The sequence below is a fragment of the Camelus dromedarius genome, chromosome X (assembly GCF_036321535.1).
Source record: "Camelus dromedarius isolate mCamDro1 chromosome X, mCamDro1.pat, whole genome shotgun sequence".
NCBI classification, from domain to species: Eukaryota; Metazoa; Chordata; class Mammalia; order Artiodactyla; family Camelidae; genus Camelus; species Camelus dromedarius.
Genome location: NC_087472.1, coordinates 95,416,343 through 95,428,551, shown reverse-complemented (window position 1 = coordinate 95,428,551; position 12,209 = coordinate 95,416,343). Strand labels below are relative to the sequence as shown.

Genomic DNA, 12,209 nt, shown 5'->3' with positions numbered 1-12,209 from the left:
CTCCACACCCTCTCCAACACTTACTTCTTACTTTTTTGATAATAGCCATTCTGATAGGTGTGAGGTGATATCTCATTATGGTTTTGATTTGCATTTCCCTAATACTTAGTAATATTGAACATCTCTTCATGTGCCTGTTGGTCATCTGTATGTCTTCTTTGGAAAAATGTCTATTTAGCTCCTCTACTTAGTTTTAAAATTGGGTTTGGTTTATTAAGTTTTATTAGTTCTTTATGTATTTTAGATACTAACCCCTTATTGCAATATGATATGCATATATTTTCCCATTTGGTAGGTTGTCTTTTCATTTTGATGATAGTTTCCTTTGCTGCGGTAGAATCTTACTAGTTTGATGTGCCCGTTAATTTTCTTTTGTTTCCCTTGTCTGAGGAGACATATCCAGAAAGATACTACTAAGCCCAATGTCAAATAGCAAACCGCCAATGTTTTCTTCTAGAAGTTTTATGGCTTCAGGTCTTACATAGGATTTCTTCTCCTTCCCCATTGCCTCCTTCTTTGCCTCTGCCTCCTCCTCCTTTTGGTCCTTGATTCTTTCTCCTCTTCTACATGTATCGTTTCTAGATTTCTTTCTTCATGCTCACTAATTCTCTTCCATATAGTCTGCTCTATTTCCAGCGCTTTTAATGCATTCTTCATCTTACTTATGGAGCTCTTCAGCTTCAGAATTCTTGTTTGATTCTTTTTTAGAGTTTCAATCTCTTTGACAAAGTATTCCTTCTGTTCATTCATTTTCTTCCTCTTGTTGAATGCCTTTCTGAGTTTTCTTAAAGTGCCTTGAGTTTCTTCGTGACAACTACTTTGAATTCTTTTCTCATGACAACGATTTTGAATTCTCTACCAGTTAGATTGCAGTATTCCATGACTTTAAGTCTGGTTTCTGGAGAATTGTCTTTTTCTTTTAGTGATACCGTGTTACCATGGTTCTTCATGGTACTTGATGAGTTTTTTCTCTGCTGGTACATTTGAGGTAGTGAACACCTTTCTTAGGTAAAGCTGTTTTTTTTTTTCTTTTTTTAAACTTGATTTTATTGATTCAACAGGTTAGTAATTAGAGGCTTTTTTCTTTGTTTGTTTTCAAGTAGGTGGCACCCTGGCACAAGTTTTGGTTTGTCTTACCTGAGTTGATTCTGGTTATATTTGAGAGTCATCACTTCCTACCCTCCACCACCCATGTCAGTGGTGTTACCTGGTGCCCTCCTTGACACTGCTTGTGCCTCTGGGGTCCTTGGTGCCTTGCTGCTCCTAATGTTGCTGGTGTTGCCCCCTGGGGCACTGGGATGGTGGACTCCTCTGTGTCTGGGGTCTCGTGGGCTGTAGGCTCTGCTGCAGTGAGGGTAGGTAGGAGGGAGGGAGAGGGCCGGATCACGGGTATCTCTGCCATGATCAGGATTGTTGGGTTTGCAGGCACCGCTGCTGAGTGGAGGCAGTGGGTAGAGTCTCAGGCAGCCCTGTAGATGGATAGGGAGGGTCACAGACCTTGCTGCTGCTGCTGTCTGCCTGTGGCTGTGACTGCTGGGAGGCTGGTGTCCTGTACGCTCCTTTCCCTGTTGCTACTAGGTTCTCTGGGGCTATGAGCTCAGCTGCCATGGCTGGGGATCCAGGGTGGTGGCACCTCCTCCACTGTGCCCCCAGTCCTGCCTGCTCGTCATACTGTAGTCCACCTTCCTTTAGGTGTACAGATGTGCGGAATTCTCTGGCGTCCTGGTGTTCTGGGAGAGGCACCTTTGTTGAATTATAGATGTTTTACTGGTTATAGATTGAAGGGGAGAGACGAAGGGAATATGCCAAATCACCATGATGCTGACATCACTCTCCTATTATATTTTTATTTGTCTACCACAAGGGTAGGATCTTTGCCTTGTTCTCTGCTGTATCTAAAACCTAAAAAAGTGCTCAGAGCATAATAGATGCTTAGTAAACATTTGCTATATATGTAGATGAATACAGAATCCCCTATGTTTGTGTCTATTATTTTGATAAAAATTCCTACTGTGACTTCATTCATGTCATAGATAATGCTGTTCAGCAGCATATAGTGAAGGAAAGAGCTCTGTGGCATACCACTAGAGATAACTTCCCCACTGAATGAGAACAAATAATCAATACTTAGAAGTTTTAATTATTTAAGTATTGGTTTTGCCCTCATAAGAGAATCCTCTAGGCCATAGTTGAGTACTTTATCCACAAGAGCATTGTCGTAGGGTGACCAACTTGTCTTGGTTTGCCTGGAACTTTCTTGATTTTAAAACAGGAATTCCTATGTCTTTTCAGACCCCCTCAGTCCTGAGCAAACCAAGACAATTGGTATCACCCTAACATGAGATAATGTTCTGAACGCTCCGTACATGATGTCTGTGTCAATCCTCTGAGTTATTACTTTGGTTTCCTACCAGAAACCAAATGAGATTTGCTTGCTATGCTTTGTTAATGAAGTCATGTTGCTAATTCATGATCTAAATGTTCATAATTCATCTTTAGTGATCGCTTCTAGTACCTTTTCATGGATTAATCTCAAACTAGCTAGCCTGTACCTCCCAGTAGAGATGACACTCATTTTTGAATACTGGGATATTTGAATTCAAGTTCTCTGGCATATCCCTTTTTTCCTCCCAGAATTTTCAAGTATAAAAGACAGCGGTGCCAAGGTTTTATGCCTGCTTTGTCCTTAAGATGTCTAAAGGCAGTGTATGCCGGGAGGTGTTTGTTGTCCTAGAAGCCCAAGGTACTAGGAAGATCTGAGGGCTCATCTTTTGGGATTTGTGGGTCTGTGCCTTAGCAGGATGCCTGTTGATGGTAAGACCAGGGAAGTACACATTCTATTACTTAGCCTCTTAATTTGAATCTTTAATCAATTGGCTGTGAATTAGCCTGCCTAAAGAACCTTCTGGAACTTTTGTTTAACTCATAATACATTATATATTTTTCATTTACAGGTTGATTTATGCTGGCCCAAATCTATATATTATAAAATCTAAGAAAGTAGGTTGTGTGCTTTGTTTTAATATGGATATAGAACTTAGAACTGTAAATGTTTCCTAAATGTTGATATTTCTAGACTCCATCATGTCCAAATGACCTCATACTTTCTGCACTGCCCCTTAAATATTGGTGTTCCCTAAATCTCTGTCTCTTGTGCATCTATCATCTCATAGGATAGCTGCTTTTTCACCCTTGGATTCAACTACTTCCCATAAGGAATATCTCCCACATCCAAGTCATACCTCTAGTCCCTTTTTTCCCCTCTGAGCTTCTTAATTACGTAGCCAACTGTCTTCACTAAGAATTGCATCCAATAACTCTCCACCCTACCTGTGCCCTGCCTTGTTCCTCCTGTATTTCTTATCTAATATTATGTTAGGATTATAATCAAGATGCCTGGCCCTAGTTCCAGGTCATAAAATTGTGGGTACCAGGGAAGTATCCTAAAGTAAGTCCTGTGTCAGAACTTGGAAGGCCAGGTGGAGATCAGGCGCAACCAGAAACCTAAGCAAGCAAAAGCATTTGGATATCAAGTGCAAAGAAGTAGGAAAGGATTTCAGAGGAATGAAGAAAAAAATTTGGCGTACGCCAGGAAGATGGATGTCTAGGCAAGTCAAAGGATGGTTGAGGAAGGCTCTTATCAAGACTTAGTTCTGTCTCTAGCCTTCATCTCTTGTGTAGTGTACTTGGTATTGAGGTCTGGTTACTCAGTAGACAAACTGTCACTATGCTGGGAAAAATGGGGCATGGACCAATCTGACTTCTGTACTATATATCATTCCCCATTTTACCAATCACATATGAACTAACTCATGCTACAGAAACACATGTAATGGAATAGTTGGTCATTGACCTATTATCTCATTAATCTTTATCCAGCCCCGTGAGGCTTAGTCCATTTGGGCTGCTCTAACTGAAAACCATAGTCTGGGTGACTTATATACAACAGAAATTTATTTCTCACAGTTCTGGAGGCCCAAGATAAAAGTGCCAGTAGATTTGGAGTCTGGTGAGGACCCACTTCCTGCTTCACAGACGGCCTTCTTTTCACCATGTCCTCACATGGCAGAAGGGGTGAGGGCCTTCTCTGGGGCCTTTTCATAGGGGCACTGATCCTTATATTCCCCCCCCCCCCCCCCCCCCCCCCCCCCCTCCCCCCCCCCCCCCCCCCCCCCCAAAGGCCCCACCTACAAATACCTTCACAATGGGGATTAGGTTTCAACATAAGAATTTGAGGTGGATATATTCATCCCATAGCAAGGTATCATCCCTATTTTTCTGATGAGAAAACTGAACACTAAAGAAGTTACATAGCTTGTCCAAAACCATGTAATTAATGGATTTATTAAGGTAGGATTGTGTGGGAAGAATTAACTCTGAAATCAAAACAGTTAAACACAACAAAGTTCTACTGTGCTTATTGTGTTTATTTATTCTCACTCATGTTACATATCTGATGTGGGTTAGTTGGGGGCTCTACTTAATATAGCTATTAAGAGACTCAAGATGACGTAGGCTCTGCACCTTGTACCTACATCATCTGAAACAGGTTTCCAAGAAAGTAAAGGTGGAAGTAATAGACAAGGCACACTTAACTGCTTCTCACTGGTCAGAACTAGTCATGTGACATCAACCTAATTGGAAGGGAGGCTAGAAATAAGGGATTGCAAATAGAGTATTTGGTGAACACTGTCTTTATCAAACTAGTAAGTGTTGGGCCTGAGATGTAAACTCAGGTCTGTGTAGTCTCAAATCCTCTATCAAATTCATACCTAACCCTGTGCCACAAGTTTCCTGAAGGGCAGGGTCTCTGGAATCAAGGTTGAGCCTAGGATTCTGAGTTTCACTCATCAGGGCTGCTTGTTGAGGTCGACTACCAAGAGAGTCTAACAGGACCAAGTTGAATAGATCAAATGGGAGCAGTCATGCCTAGAACAAGCACAGAACTACGGAGTAGGAGGCAAGCCACGGGAGGGAAGAACTGGGAAGGTTTTGAGGCAGAGAAAATGTAATCAATAGAGATGTCAAAGTATAAAGGCCAGAGTAAACAGGATTTGCAGCCATCAAGCAGCAATCAATATAGAGCAAGCAAAAATGGATCAAGGAGTGGGTAGATGAAAGGCAGTTTAAGAACCAACCAGGGACATATCCCACTTATGCTGACAGCAGGCCATAGAATCCTCTCAGTGTGCCAATTGTCAAAACCCATGCTAGGCAGGAAATGTCCTTAAAATATCAAGATATTGTTTAAAAATCCATCACTGACTCCAAATTCTTTGACCAGCTGAACCAGGCCCGTATCTTTGCTGCCAATCTTGTTTCTGCCATAAACTATTCACAGATCAAGTATACTATACTTTTTCACACCTCCATGCCCTTTACCTTTGGGATCCCTTTCCTAGAATGCTTTTTTTTGTTTTTTGTTTTTTTTTTTGGCCCCTTCTCCTCTGGCTAAAATCTTCCCACTATTGTTGAAGCAATAGGGAGCAGAGAAAGTGGTCAGAACATACGAAAGATGCCTTTTGTTCCCATGGCAACCCAAGCCTATTTCTATCACTGCATTTAACATGTGGTCTTTTAACTGTTAGTTTTCTTGTGGGTAAGAGCTTTGTATCCCATTATTTAGCACAGAGCTTGGCACATAGAAGGTGCTCTGTAAATACTTACTGAATCAGAACTGCAGATAAATGTGTTTAGGTGCTATTTCATGGAGTTCCAGATCAGGTCTATGCATTAATTTAAGAGTGAATGTAAATACTAAAATCAACCTATGGAAGATCAACATTTATTTATTTGATACTATTTATCTGGCATAAAGCAAGACTATGTAAGTATCAGAGTTTTAATTAATTTTCTCCAGGAAATAAAGGCATTTAGCTAAGTATTTATTTCTTTCAATTATTTTTCACGTATCAGCCTACTCTTAGAGTTGATATGTTTTTTTAAATTTGAAAGACAGTATGATACAATAGTGAAGAAAGGTTTATCCATCAAGGTCCAGTCAAAAGGACCACCAGTTTTTTGAACTGATGCAGGTTAATATAAAGAATTGTTAATCAAGTATTAGAGAACCAAAAAGGCAAAGTGAGGATGTAGAGGTATACTAGTGGTAGTAACAGCAGGTAAATGTGTATACTCTTAGGACGGTGGGATCAAAGGAAGGAGACAGGGATTATTAAAATATAGACCTTAGAGGAGTTTCAGGAACTGGGTGCAGACCTATGAAGGTGGGGTGTGGGCCATCTGATGGTGGCATCTGTGAGAGGGTGCAATGAGGCTGGTTCTGAGCACGTGCGGAAACTACAGACTAGAACTAAAAGCTGTTGCTGGGGTTCAGAACCATCGTTCAGATGACTCAAAAGAACAAGAAACAAGCCTAGTCCTTTGTCATCTTCCAGTCTTATGGTCTTCCTCTACCACCTCCTAGTGGTAAAGTCTAATAGGAAGCAGCTGGCTGAGTGCAAATGGGATTCCCAGAGTCTCAGTCCCAGCATACCAGAGCAGTCTAGAGGAGAGTTGCTACTCAGAGATAACATCTTTATCACTGGTGTACAAAATAAAAAGAAAGCCCACCAACCACCATAAAACATCTGTTTTAATTTTTGCAGCTTAACTTCCATATATGAATTCATCTTTACATAGTTTCAGTGTTATTCTCTACTTGATATTAAATCAGAATTATTTTTCACGTTTCTACATTATATTTGTAATCTTTATGTTAATGGTTGTATAATAGTATATTGTTTTCCAGTACTGTAATTTATGAAATTGTTCCCCTAAATTTGGGCATTCATATAGTTTCTAATTTATGGCTGCTACAGATAAAACTTTAACATCTTTGTGTACATACTTTTTCCCTTCTATTTAATATTCCTAAGAGTGGAATTATTCTTTTAAAACATCTGAGCATCTTTATGTGTTGCTTTATTGCTCTTCAAAAGCTATTTATGCTACTATCAGCAATAAATCAGCAATAAATGAGTATAGCTGTTTAACCAGTAAATACTGATTTTTAAGCATCCCAGTGAAATTGTGGGGAAAACAAAGACATATATTTTGGAGGCAGGGGCAAAATAAATTGTGGGACAGAGGGCATTTAAAACTTACCTTTTTTAATCTGTGCTTTTGCTCTTTTAACAAGAAATAGAGCCACAATGTAAATCAGACAGATTTCTTAGCTTGGTCTTCCTTAGGCTAAATTTTTCCTTTGAATTAAAATTATGTAAGACAGTCTGAAAATGTGGTCCCTGGCCCAGCAGCATTGGCATCTTTTGAGAACTTGTTAGAAAAGTAAATTCTTGGTCTCCTCCACAGTTAGATCTACGCTAGATCTACTGAGTCAGAAAATCTGATGGTGGAGCCCAGCAATGTGTTTTACTAAGCCTTCCAGGTGATTATGAGCCATGTGAAAACTGAAGAACCACTAACCTAAGATGAATTCTGTGGAGAGAGGTTGTTACTTTAACTCTATTGTACACTTTAAACATACTTAAAGAACTTTTTCCCTTTATATTGAGGAATAATTTTCAAAAAGTAAATTTTTTAACATACAGAAATTTTAACATGAATTTTTTATTTTTCTTTCTTTCTTTTTTTTTTTTTTTTTTGCTGCAGCTTGAACTTTATGTGTCCACAAGATATTTTAAAAAGTGAAAATAAGGAGGTCACAATACCAACGCAGCTTTTACCCCGTATCTGTGAGTACACTCATTTTTAATTCTTATCGTTATTTGCAATGGTTTCCTGTGACACTGAGGCAAAGAAATTAAAGTGTTCTTAGAAGACAAATGTAAAATGATTTGGCTACTAATGGCTAAAATGCAAAATAGGATGAATTTTGACAGGGTCCAACGAAGAAACTTAGAAGTTCAGAGGAGGAACAGATTACTTCTGATGTAGATGATCAATGGAAGTGTCATTTCATAGAGGTGGTGACATATAATCTATGGGTGGAATGAAGGATATAATTTTAAACAGGCAGAAAAGAGTGGACCATTTCAGACAAAGGGAACCAATAGATTAAGTGCAACAAGAGACATGGATGACTGGAGCATAGTGTGCATTAAAAGGGTAATGGACGATAAGACTGCAATGGAAGTTTGGGGTTAAAAAATTTTTAAAGTAATTACATCTTGATTTGCATGGAACTTTAACCTTTCCAAGCTTTCCGCATTCATTCTGTTAGGACTTCTGATCACTAGTAACAAAAATCTGACTCAAACCAGGTCAACAAAAAGGAGAATTTTTCTGATCATATAACCTAAGCATGGGCAGTTGAGGGGTCAGGCTGGGCTTCAGGGATGATGAAATCATGGGCTTTCTCCATTTCCTGTCTGCTTTTGTACTGGCTTCCTCCATACAGCCAGAAGCCTGGCTGCCCCAAGCTCTTTGGCTCAAATGGTGATGGTGGTGAGGAGGAGGAGGAGGAAATAACAATTACAGCTGACTTTTAATAAATACTTGCTGTGTTCTAGTACTCTGCTGTATGCTTTCCATGTAGTGAGATAGATTAGCTCTTATTCACTGTGTATACTTTAAATGTAAGACTGAGACTTAACAGGGGTTAAGTAAATTAACCAAGGTCACGCGGTTAGAAAGTGGCAAGACCAGGACTCAAACTCACAAAGTCCAAACTGGTGTCCGTGTTCTAGATCCGTGGGTGATAACATCAGGAGTGGCTTAAGGGCCCTTCTTAAAGAGTTGGGAAAATCTATTTGAACCACACCATTAAGAGTACAGAAAGGAGCATTTGTTTTTTTTTTGTTTGTTCGTTTTCAGAAGACATAGGATACTGTTTGGAGCAGAGAATAATTCAGGTGTTAAAAGATAAACTGAGGCATATGAAAGTTTTCAAGAGTTTATTTGAGTAAAAATTGATAAGGGTCAGGCAGCATCCAAACCTAGCAGCTAGAAAGGCACTCTGCGGAGTTAGTTGTACAAAATGAAAGACTTTTATAGGCAGAAGGGGGCAGGAACAAGAAAACTAGACCAGGCGAAAAAGCAGGTTGGTTATGGCAAAGTTACTTTCCTTTAGGGGCTGGTAGGGGCCTATCAGGCAGATGGCCTAAGTAGTGCTGATTAGGTGATTCCTGATTGACTGGTTGAAGGTTCTGTTTTGGGGAGAACTGAAGCCATAATGAACTCTTGGTTTGGTGATGTGGGACTTAGTGTGACCAAGCAAAAGGGCTCGTGTACCACTGGTGCAGCCAGCCAAACCCTGACAGTCCGGGGTTCTTAAAGGGGAGGAACAAAGAAGGTGAGATTAAGCATCGCATCTCGTGGCATTTCTTAGTCGTACTCTCAGGAGTGAGGATGTCTATGGTTTTTGGTGGTCTGTGGTTCAAGGAGGTGTCTGAGCTCCTTTGGTCCTGGAGGAACAGGCTGAGTTTAGAAATGATGTTATCGACAATAGCAGTTTTGTCATCTGACAGTTAACACAGGATTGAAATCAGAGGGGACAAGGAAGGAAATGAAATTTTGGATAGAGAGGTTAATCACAAACTTGGCAGGGGAACTCAGTTTTAAGGAGACTCCATTTCACAAGCATAAGCGACTATTTTTGACCTGTTGTCTTGTTTTTTGTTTTTTCAACACAGGACACTAAATCCTAACTTGGACAATGACTCCTCACTGCGAGGCGTATTTACCAGCCATACTATACAGTTTTAGAAGTTTTAAGAAATTTTCCCCAGATAAACTAGTAATTCAGTAGCAGAGTTGGAACTAGAATTAGGTCTTTAGACTCAGAGATGAGTGGTCTTTTCATGATAAAATTCTGTACCTTCTGATCCATCCTGTTCTCTTACTCTTGGAATTGTCCTTCTGGGTTCATTCCTGCTGTGATGGTCTGAGCTTCTCTGTCTTGGCTGTGTAGACCCTATGTCAGCTCTTTTCCTCTTCAATCTGATCAGCTCACCCTCACTCTCCAGCAAACTAAGGGGCAGCATCTTCCGGTCTCCTCTTGGGCTTGGTGAACACCTCCATTGTACAAGGATCTTCTTTACTTCTGCCTGTTTATCGGCATGTATGTCTCCCCACCAGAATAGTAGTATGGTAAGGGCAGAACCGAGCTGGCCCTACTCGTATACACAGGCAAGACCAATGCAAATCACACAATCAGATTGTAATACATGCTGAAATGGTTAAATAGTTTGGGACTCTATTTAGTCATTTCACAAATATCTATTGACCAACTCTCTTGAAAAGTACTGTGAGAGGGTAATTGAAAATACCTCAAAGGATTCACTGTCTTAAGAGAAGAGGTAAGTCGTGGGTCATAAATAACTAAGGTAGAAATTTAGATTTAGAGTACAAATGACCCTCTCTAGACTGAGAAAACCTCCTCTGTGTTCAATGTTAGCAAATGACTATAGCAAGTGCAACTCAGGCCTGCCCTTCTCATACAGATTTCTGTTAAAGTGAATCAGACAGAATGGAAACTTGATTGAGTTTGCAATGCCACTGCTTAAATGGGCCTCCTGTCTGCAGGTTTTTGTTTTCTGTTGCTGATGTTAGTTGGTTACCTTTGTAAGGAGACATCTGTGCTAACCTAACAAGTCTACTTTAGGAAAATACTGTGTATCTTGATGGGTTAATAGCACCTTATTGGGTTGTGGTAAGAATTAAATGAACTATGTCTTGACACATTTTGTATGGTAAGTATCCAAAATGTTTTTCTTGGCTCCAGAGGTGTTAAAATAAGCTTTGAGAACTCCACATCCAAAAAAAAAAAAAAAAAAAAGTATCAGTAAAAACATATATTTGGCAAATTGAATTGTTATTCTTTGTTAAAGTGTTAAAGAACATCTTTGATAGACTTCAAGCATGCACAGAATGGTCCAGGCCCCACTGAATTTTACGTCTCCAGCCCAGACACATTTGAAACTAGACTCCCTTGCATCAGTGATGTGAAATTTGAAAGTAACAATTCAAGCAGTCTATCACAATACACCTTGTAGGACAACCAGAGGACTCAATCCAGAATATTGCCTTATTTGGAGTACATTCTCCTGAAGGGGAGCAGAATTTGCCACCCCAAAATATACCTATTTGGCATAAGGATGATTTTAAGCTGATTATTTTTAAGAAACAGCAGACAGAGGAGAAGCCCTGGAAAACCAAGTAGAAGCTACCCTTTTGTAAGAGACATTTAAGTTTATAAAGGAAATCTCCACTTGTAAGGGTGTCTCCCTCCTGTACCAGGAGGACAAGCATGACTAAGTCTCTAGAAACTTAACAGTGTAGATGTGGATGTAAATCTGCTTTACAATCCTACCCTTGTTTGCTCTACTTTGCCTGGTAACCTCCCATAACTGGTTTTCCCAACCCCAACGTCTTCTTTTGTCTTAGCTGGAGATGATATTGAAGGTGGTGGCTTGGGCCATTTCAAGGAGTTACTCAGTTTTCTTGGGTCTCTCCCATGTGTACAGGAGGTATCCATGTTATTAAACTTCTGTTTGTAATAAGACAGATTAGTAAGAGGAAAACAGTGGGGTTTCAGCTGAGAACCTAGAAGGATAAAGGGGAAATTATTTTTCCTCCCCTACAGCCCCTCTTTCCTAAATATTTAACTCTTTCAATTCTCGGAGACCTGCTGAATGCATCCCTGAGGGACCTGGCTCTCTTGCGAGGCAAGCAAATAAATTCATCTTTGTGTCTTCCATTTAACACCTGTCTTCTAGCTTCTAACTCTGGAAGAAGTATGGGTCTGTCTTAGCTTAAAATAAATTAACATATTGGGGAAATCCATCATAAAATATAAAAACACTCCCAACCTAATAAAGTGCTCAAAAGGATGATATTAAATCTTTATGGACTATAAAATCACAGTATTTGCTCTTAAAATGATAGAACAGCCTTCAAATATTTTAGAAATGAGAAGAGAGGTGCCATTTGTAAGCGAGAAAATTACCCCAAGAATTTCTTTTTATTTTTTGAGTTATAGTCTTCTGTATGTTGTTAAGGTTTTGCTGGCTTGCTTGCTTGTCTTCGCTTTACGTCATCAGTTTTTTTACACACACTGGAACACCCTTAACGAAAGTTTAGCTAAATGATACTGTGGACTTCTGTTTCTTCTTTTCTTATATCTAACCTTTTCTGGGTAACATGTTGAGAAGAACATTGAGGGGTTTTGAAATAAGAAAGTCATAAAGTATGTGACTGGCAGGATAAGGGTAGCAATACATATGGATGAAAGGAGAGATGTTCTC

At 39.7% G+C, this 12,209-nt stretch overlaps 1 long non-coding RNA gene across 1 annotated transcript in view; it reads left to right on the top strand.

Annotated features, from left to right (window-relative positions):
- Positions 1-12,209, top strand: part of LOC135320284 (uncharacterized) — a 262,059-nt gene that overhangs the window by 2,347 nt on the left and 247,503 nt on the right. The window contains exon 2 of the long non-coding RNA XR_010379536.1: positions 7,615-7,697. This is a non-coding gene — a long non-coding RNA (uncharacterized LOC135320284). The remainder of the gene's footprint in view (positions 1-7,614; positions 7,698-12,209) is intronic.